We start from the raw sequence: 8817 nt of genomic DNA, 5'->3' as shown, positions 1-8817 counted from the left end.
GGTGTGTCCATGGGCACACATGTCCCAGCTTTGCTCTGACCTGTGGGGTGTGGGCAATGAAGTCTGTGGGGTTGAATCTCCCTGAATCAAATGCCAGCATTAACACACTTGGCTATCTGCATGAGGTTTCCATCCCAGCTGTGAGCTCCCCTCCAGGATGCAAACACATCCTATAGCATCTTTGTGTTATCTGAAAGTCTCAAGGAGAAGCACAGAAATGGTGCGACAGTGAAAATGCTGTTTGGTTTGTGAAATGAGCTACTTCTGCCCTGGGCTAAATGTGGGCTGCTGAGACTTTAGAAAACAGTGAGATGTGTAGTGGTCTGAGGTGGATCCCTCTGCTCCCAGCAGTGCCTGGTGGCTCTTCAGGGTAACATGGGAGTGTGATCACCCTCCATCTCAGAAAGGTGCCAGCCCAGGGCAGCTGGAGCAAGACAGAGGGACAGACCAGCTCCCCTCGCTCTGCACTGACCCACAGGCATCCTCTTGCCTTGCAGGACTCGCTCTGTTCTCCCTGAGTGCAGCAGAAATGCTGATGGTTTCTGACATCCAAGAACATCCCCCAGGGTGAGAGGGGAGAAGGAGCTGTAAACAAAACAAACCTCAAAAACTACCTTCTGCCATTTCATTTCCTTATCCCTGGGAGTGCAGATGCTGACAGGTTTTTCTGGACCAGGAGCAGCTGCATGTGACAAAGCTGAACCCCAGGACTGTCCCCTGCCCCCGTTCCCATGACCCCACTGCTGCAGAGCATGGCTGACTCCTCAGCATCAGCGGGCACAGGCTCTGCTCCTCACGGCACCTCCAGCCAGCACCACCCAGGGCTCAGACACGGAGCTGAGGGAAGGTTTGGAAAAGGACAAGGGGGTGTGGAGCAGGGGAGGGTGTATGAGAAAGGGCTTAGACTTTGCTCAGAGAAGCCTCCCCTAACATCTCACTATCTTTTCCTTCTGTAACAGTACCCTGTGCTTGGAGGCAGCCAATGTCCAACAGCAGCTCCATCACCCAGTTCCTCCTCCTGCCGTTCACAGACACACGGGAACTGCAGCTCTTGCACTTCTGGCTCTTCCTGGGCATCTACCTGGCTGCCCTCCTGGGCAACGGCCTCATCATCACCACCATAGCCTGGGACCAGCACCTCCACACCCCCATGTACTTCTTCCTGCTCAACCTCTCTGTCATTGACCTGGGCTCCATCTCCACTACTCTCCCCAAATCCATGGCCAATTCCCTCTGGCAGACCAGGGCCATCTCCTATGCAGGATGTGCTGCCCAAGTATTTCTGGTTGTCTTTTTAGCTTCAGCAGAGTATTGGCTCCTCACCATCATGGCCTATGACCGCTACATTGTCATCTGCAAACCCCTGCACTACGGGACCCTCCTGGGCAGCAGAGCTTGTGTCCACATGGCAGCAGCTGCCTGGGCCACTGGGTTCCTCTATTCTCTGCTGCACACAGCCAATACGTTTGCACTTCCACTCTGCAAGGGCCATGTCCTGGACCAGTTCTTCTGTGAAATCCCCCAGATCCTCAAGCTCTCCTGCTCAGACACCTACCTCAGGGAAGTTTGGTTTCTCCTGGTTTCTTTCTTAGTAGTCTTCAGCTGTTTTGTTTTCATTTTCTTCTCCTATGTACAGATCTTCAGGGCCGTGCTGAGGATCCCCTCTGAGTAGGGACAGCACAAAGCCTTTTCCACCTGCCTCCCTCATCTGGCCCTGGTCTTCCTGTTTGTCAGCACTGTCATATTATCTCACCTGAAGCCCCCCTCTATCTCCTCCCCATCCCTGGATCTGGTGGTGTCTGTTTTGTACTCAGTGGTGCCTCCAGCAGTGAACCCCCTCATCTACAGCATGAGGAACAGGGAGCTCAAGGATTCAGTGTGGCAACTGATGACTGGCTGCTTTCCAAAGCAATAACCTGCTCATATCTTCTGCATAGCATATATAATGTAAATCACTTTCTCACTGAGTGGTTGTGCCCATGTCCACTGGACACCCTAGAGAACCTGCTGCAGGTCAATCATCATGGACTGGCCTCTCACAACCACCATTTCCAGCACTGGCTTCTCACTTCAGCTTGAAGAGGTTCTTTGTCCCTCCTTGGCAGCACAACTAATGAGTAGGTCAGATGTCCATGTTTGCATTGTGTAGACAAGATGTAAACAAAAGCACAAAGTGCTTCTGAGGTGATGAATCCCAGTGAGTAGAAACACCATCAGCTACTACTTGGGGTTCCATGAAGGTCTGTGGGACAGACAGTGTCTTGATGTGATTTCATGTTGAGAGTATCATCCTTTGGGGAACCACCTGAATGTAGCACTGGGATGTGCTTCCTGGAACAGAAGATCCCATGTCCATTCTTTATGCCATGAGGCATCTCATGTAAGTGCAGAGTAGGGTGACAAATGGCAGGGCTGGGGTGCCTCCCAGCCTCCTGGAGTGGCAGCAGGAGGTCAGAGAGACACAGTGACTCCTGCATCTGTGTGGACAAGGGAAACACTCTGTCTATCAACATCCATGGGTGCATAAGGAGTCCATGGTGAGGTTACTTCTCTCTGGTCAGGCTAAAGACCACAAGAAGTCTGACGGGTTGGGGTCCCTGCCTGCAGAGCAGTTTCTGAGATAGTCGAGCTTTCCATGGTAGTGGGAAGAGGCCGGAGAGGGGAAAAAATAACAACTGAAAAGGACAACTTGGGAGGTGCATTCTGGATATCCAGGAGGAAGAAACGTCAGTGGAAAGGCAGTGCTGCGGTGCAGGAGATCACCCAGAGGCAGTCGGGATCAGCCCATGGCTTTGTGTTTCAGCAAACAGCCAGTGAGGGTGCAGTGAATGAGGCATGGACTTTTGGGAAGGTGCAATGAGAGACATTTATTACAAACTCAGGCTTGCATTTATACTTGCTATGATTCTTGCTCAAGCATTTGCCGATTTGCCAAGTGAGTCCTTACATAAACGATATATTTTGTGTTCCCACCAAAGTTACTGCCATAAACACAGGTTTTGTCTGTCATAAGCTATCGCTCTGTCCTTGATGTATCAATCCTGTATCAGTCCCTCTGTCCTTGATGTCTCACATAGCATACAGTACTTGCTTCTTGTATTTTTCCACTAGCGCTTGTTCTCACACTGTCGACTCTCACAGTTTCTCACAGGCTTAGCACACTGCCACATCTCCCCTTCGTGTTTAATAAGTGCATAGCCATAGCAGTATGTAATTGCATAGCTATTACCTGATTAAACCTTTTTTCAATCATTTGTTGTAACTAGATGTCTCTTTGAGACGGTTTAAAAACCCAGTTGGAGATTCCTTACAATCCTCTTTAATCTCAAAAAGTTTTGGCATATTTATAGCTGTAGGTTTAGTGTGCCTAATCCTGTATAAAATCCGCTGTCAATAACAATTCAGCCTGTCGCTAGATTTAAGAATGTTATGATCCCACCCTGGATCGACCAAGGGACAATTTTGATCTAAGTTCCCTGTATATTCCCTGCCAATATCTGCCCTATACAACAGTGTTTCAATCTCTTTCCCTGATTATCCTGTTCAAGGGTCAAAACAAACAGATCTGAAGGGGATAAATATAATGCCTATGTATCCTTATTTGTTGTGTAACATGCATTTTGCAATAGGTAATATATGATTTAAAATACACTTCTTGTGATATATTACATATAAGGCATTAGTATACTACACATCACAAAGTATACCCACCTAGATCTGTGCAGCATATTCATATTATTTACAGTGGCCTCCATTAATTACAAAATCCAGTCAGATTCTCCCTGGCTGCTGTTCCCCAGGGAGTCAAACAATCTCTTTCCAACGTCACAAAATACAACCCAGGGCGGGGAGGGGATTCCTTCCGAATCCCTCCTGTCGATTATCCACTACCTATTTCACAATCACAAAAAGAGACAGTTGGTTAACAGTAAGTATTGGACCGGAAAATCACCGAAGACACAAGTAACAACAGCAACAAATCACTATAGATGCAAACAACGATACAATTACTAATGCATGAACAACAAAGTCACTAAAGGTACCTTTATCAAATTACTGTTTTCTTGTTTTTCTCTTTTATTTAGTGTTTTCTCATTTTTCTCTAATTTCCTTATTTTTCTTTTTTCCTTTTAGTTTTTTTTTTTTCTTTTCTTTTCTTTTTCCCTTTTTTAAAGTTACCCAAGCTAACAAAGCTTCCAAAATGCAAAGGCCCAATGCACTGGTATCCCTCCGAAAGACAGACAAGTTCCACATGTGTCACTTGGGTCACCAAAGTATCAATAACCAAAATGCAAAGACTCAATGCGCTGGCAATAAAACCACGATAGCCACTCACTCACCGCCTTCCCTCAAAAGGGAAAGGAGAAACTTGGATTGATAAACACAGTTTAATAAAATAAAAAAATACTAATACACTGCTAGTAAATATATATATAATATAGCGATAAAAGCTACGCAATGCAGTTCCTCACAAACTCTGTCTGCACACAGCCAGTCCCAGGAAGCAGCACCCTGGTCCCAACAGCTGATCCCAAAGAGAGAAACAATGCAGAAAAGCGCAGAGGCCTCTCCAAAATGGCAAAAGGCCAAATCAAACGTCCCGAACTGAACTCCCCTGGCTCCCATAAAAAAACTAAGGAAGAACTCACGAGAGAAATAAAAGAGCCCAAGAGCAAGAATGGCCGAGAGAGAGAGGCCAGAAGATCCCAACTCTCCTAAAGATGAAGCGTGAGGCTAATGGGACGGAACACTCTCATTGGTCAGCCTGGATGTCAGTCAAGCTCTACCCCGTCCCTCCCCCCTTCCTCGCTGCCTCACACCTGTGGGCAGAGCACTCAGAGTGTCCTTGGCTCTCAGACCAGAGCAATTGCAAACATCAACTCTGTGCTGGGCTGTTCTCTCTTGCTCTCAAACTAAATCCAAATAATGACCATGCCAGCTATGAAAAAGTAAGTTTTCTAACTGCATGAGGAAAATTAACTCATTTTCAGTCAAACCAGAACAGACCTGAAGCTCTCCCATGCCAGACCAACAAAGCTAGAGAAGTAGTAAAGTAATTATTTAATTAAATCATACCAAGGTTTGGCTGTTCCCCTTTTTATAGCAGAAATAATATGGACTATTTTTACTCTTCTGGGGGCAAGATGGGATCTATCTAGTGAAAAGATAGAAAGAAAGAATGAATCAATCAATCTATAAAAAGACAGCTTAAATGTGACAGGAAATTAATGTAAAATGTATAAATGTATTGCTAATTAATTTACTGAGAATTCACATTACTTAAAGAATAAGAGGAAAAGTAAGCCCTTTTGAAATATTGTATGGGAGACACTATTCAGTAAACTTGACAGAAAAAACTAATCAAATGCATATTTTGGGGAACCAAATGCACATTCAATACATGTTTTCTTTGGGAAAAAGAAACCACCTGTGGCACTGGCTGTGCCTGTGCCTTCCTTCTGACCTGGAGGTCCAGTCTGTCCTTGGACCTGAAAAGATAAACCCTGAAAGAGCAGTGGAGAGGCCTCTGTGTGGGACTGTTGGTAACTAACACTGTGAAACATAAAGGAATCGATTCCAGGAAACATCACATTAGATTAAAGAAAAGTACAGAGACTGGGTAGAAATCAGAAAAGATCACTCCTTTTACACTAAAACTTAGAAAAACATAATGAACTGCACTTGAACTGAAATAGAATCTTATACATAATATGATCGTATTTAAGGAGGTTTGTTAATATTCATTGTAGCATTAATCTTAGCCTATTTAATTTGTAGATATGTGTTTAAACATGCATCACAGTTACATGAGCCTTTGCCTGTTACACAGTATAGCAAGTTCACTTTTAAATCAGGAGACTCCATGGACCCAAAATGTACATTTTATAATGATCTGGAAAACCATGTAGATAGCTGAAAAGACCAATTGCTGAGTTTGTACGTATTACCTAGCGAATTCAAATAAAGGGGTTCTTACAATAGGAACACCTCTGTTTATTAATGTATCCTGGGAAAACACTTCCTTTGAAGGTTAATCAAGCTGAAGATTCATAACTGAATTAGAAGAGATTTAGAAACCTGCAACAGTCTTGCATGAGGCACACTGTCTTTTCCTCTGTGAACAGGTGCACATGTACAGAGGCAGCCAATGCCCAATACCAGCTCCATCATTTAGTTCCTCCACATGGGAGCTGTAGCTCTTGCACTTCTGGCTCTTCCTGGGCATCTACCTGGCTGCCCTCCTGGGCAACGGCCTCATCATCACCACCATAGCCTGGGACCAGCACCTCCACACCCCCATGTACTTCTTCCTGGTCAACCTCGCCCTCCTTGACCTGGGCTGCATCTCCACCACTGTCCCTAAAGCCATGGGCAACTCCCTCTGGGAGACCAGGGCCATTTCATATGAAGGCTGTGCTGCACAGATCTTTCTGTTTATCTCTTTTCTTGCAGCAGAGTTTTAATTTCTCACAGTCATGTCCTCTAACCGCTACGTTGCCATCTGCAAACCCCTGCACTACGGGACCCTCCTGGGCAACAGAGCTTGTGTCCACATGGCAGCAGCTGCCTGGGGAAGCTGTTTTCTCTATGCTCTTCTGAACACAGCCAATACATTTTCAATACCACTTTGCCAAAGTAATTCCCTGGACCAGTTCTTCAGTGAAATCCCCCAAATACTCAAGCTTTCCTGCACACATTCTTCTCAGGGAACTGGGGATTATTGTGGTCAGTGTCTTAGCAGTATTTGTCTGGTTTGTGTTCATTGTGCTGTCCTATGTGCAGATCTTCAGGGCCGTGCTGAGGATCCCCTCCGAGCAGGGTCGGCACAAAGCTCTTTCCACCGGCCTCCCTCATCTGGCCGTGGTTTCTCTGTTCATCAGCATTGGTGCATTAGCCTACCTGAAACCTCCTTCCATCTCATCCCCATCCCTGGACCTGGCAGTGTCATTTCTGTACTCGGTGGTTCCTCCAGCAGTAAATCCCCTCATCTACAGTGTGAGGAACCAGGAGCTCAAGGATGCCCTGAGGAAACTAATGGCTGGATGCTTTTCAAAAGCAATAAACTTCCTGTCTTCTGCACATCACTCATGATATAGGACTCATTACAAGCCCAGGCTCTCTTTTGTATATCTTGTAGGTTTTGATGGGTTTTGAAGTTGGGGGAGGCTTATTTGGTTTTGCTTTCTTTTAACTGTGATAATATTGCCCACAAAGTAATGCCGTTTTTCATTCCACTTCTAATTCACTGTCTACACGTATAGTTTGAGTCACAGACTGTATAAATGAGAAGCCATGCTCTCTGTGTTTTTTTAAAAAATAAAGGACCCTGCACTGAATTGTTTGTCTGAGATCCTTCCTCTGAGACCTTTTCGAAGCTGAATACAAAGTGTCTGTGTGCAGAGCTGAAGGGAAACAGTCTCAGCACAGCAGCTCTGTCAGGGAGCAGCAGCCTTGTCCTTTCCAGAGCTGTTCTCCTTCCACTTCCTCACTCTCCTGTGAGCCCTTGTGTTGGTGTAAGATCTGAGCACTCCTGACCCTTGGTTACAGTCCCGCTGCATGTCAGTCCTGTGACCACAGGCAGGGACAGGCAATGGGCACTTCTGTGACAGAGCTGCCTCCAGAACAGCATCTCCATCAGCAAGGGGATCTCCTTAGCACAGTGCTCGAAGGCTTAGGTCTTCTTCCAAAGTTGCTCTCAAGAATACGCCTAAGGAATAGACTCTCAAAAGGCTTTGTTTTCTGTGTTTTCTGTGGGCTCAGTGGGATGAGATCAGGGTCCCAGTTTGGCTTTCGAGGGATGTAGAGCTGGTGGTTCAGGTTTGGGTTGTTGGTGGCCAGCATCCAGGCAGATGGTGGATAAGGCAGAGCACCCTCCATGGTCACCTCAGAGCTTGTGCGGGAGGCCGTCACAGTGACAGTGACCAACATCAGCTGGGTCTGTCTCTCAACCTGACCAGTATGTCCCTGCAGAGTCACCACAGCCTGGGCATCACAGCTCACTCACTGCACAGAGCAAAAGCCCCAGCTCGGGGGCTGTGTGGAGTGTGGGAACAGGGTGCAGGAACATCTGGCCAGGCCAGTGTAGATGTGCTCTCCTTGGGGAAAGGCTCTGTGAGGAGATGGGATGTCCCAGCAGAAGATCAGGGCACCGTGTGTGTGTAGACACGGAAAGAGAAACCCTTTTCTGCCGTGGGTGCCAGTTTGGGGCAGGCTGCCCTGTCCATGGGGCAGCAGGAGCTGCCTGAAGAGCCCCGGGGCCAGGACTCGGTGCTGTCCTGGGGAGCGAGACTGGCACAGGGTGCTGAAGGCTGACGGGCATTGGGACATCCTGAGCGTGGCAGCCAGAGAGACACTGTCACTGACCTGTTTCTTCCATCTCACTCTACAGGGCCTGCCCAGACTGGGCTTTCCTGCTGGGCTGGATTGAGAGCAGGATGTGGGGAGAGCTGGCGAGGAGCTGCACTGGAAAGTGCCCCAGAGAGGAAACTACCCGTGAAAAGATGAAGTGTGTGGGTGTGCATGGTGGGGGCACACAACAATGTCCTCACACAGCCAGGCCTCCTGGGAGAGATGTGAAAGACCAGCAGAGCAGGGTCTGGTCTGTGCCCACGCTCGTGGACAACATGGGACACCTACCCCAGGACAATTGTCACAGACCAGCCCCTTGCAACCACCTTGTAGGTCAGTGCCCTCTTACCACAGCTGAGAGAGGTTGTTCTTCCCTCCATGGAAGGAGACCGAGTGACTAGATCAGAAGTCCAGGTTTGCATTGAGGCAAGATATGAGCATGCACATCATGTTTTGGGAGAGATGAAC

The 8817-nt window shown here is 47.3% G+C and overlaps 1 pseudogene across 1 annotated transcript; it reads left to right on the top strand.

Moving 5' to 3' along the window:
• The first annotated feature begins 982 nt into the window (after positions 1–982).
• LOC308050739 (olfactory receptor 14A16-like) lies at positions 983–1915 on the top strand (annotated as a pseudogene). The gene has a single exon. The product of its transcript is annotated as an olfactory receptor 14A16-like (transcript).
• The last annotated feature ends 6902 nt before the right edge of the window (positions 1916–8817 follow it).

Source organism: Nesoenas mayeri (genome assembly GCF_963082525.1).
Source record: "Nesoenas mayeri genome assembly, chromosome: 29".
Classification (NCBI taxonomy): Eukaryota; Metazoa; Chordata; class Aves; order Columbiformes; family Columbidae; genus Nesoenas; species Nesoenas mayeri.
Note: the sequence above shows the minus strand (reverse complement) of the source record. Positions and strands in the feature narration are given on the sequence as shown.